The sequence below is a fragment of the Habropoda laboriosa genome, unplaced genomic scaffold (genome assembly GCF_001263275.1).
Source record: "Habropoda laboriosa isolate 0110345459 unplaced genomic scaffold, ASM126327v1 scaffold311, whole genome shotgun sequence".
In the NCBI taxonomy this organism is placed as follows: Eukaryota; Metazoa; Arthropoda; class Insecta; order Hymenoptera; family Apidae; genus Habropoda; species Habropoda laboriosa.
The window spans coordinates 175,217-175,754 of record NW_017100426.1 but is presented as its reverse complement, the minus strand read 5'-3'; positions in this window follow the sequence as shown (position 1 = coordinate 175,754).

The following is a 538-nucleotide window of genomic DNA, read 5'->3' as shown; positions in this document are numbered from 1 at the left end:
AATTATTTAGTTTAGAATACACATACTCTGACTCTTTTTTTTTTTAAATACACGATCTTATGCAATACGAAAGTTAATTCTGAAATTTTTTGATCACTAACCTAACAACGAGAATGTTACCGTAACATTATAATAATGTAATCATCGAAGTTCGAGACACTCTGTACCTTCTGTTTCTTCCTTTGTCACCATTAGTATTCGAAATGTTACTATTAAACAATTATCCGCTTTACTCAATTCATAATAGTGAGGTGGGTCGTTACCCTGTTTTCACTTCAATTTATTAAAGTATAAGTGTATGGTCGTATAGGCGTACAATTGGTCCAGAAAATACAATCGTTTATTTTGTTAATTGTCCCGGCGGCAGCGGTTCGGCGGGTACGTCGCGATGGTCGGTAAAGGAAAAACTGACCGGAGGTGTAGGCGTGCTTAGGACAGGGAGACAGGAGTAGCGATAGATAAAGATAGAAGTGGAGAAAGTGGTGGAAACGGAAAATTCGTAGAAAGCGGGCCGTTCGTCCTCGTGCGAACCTGGATG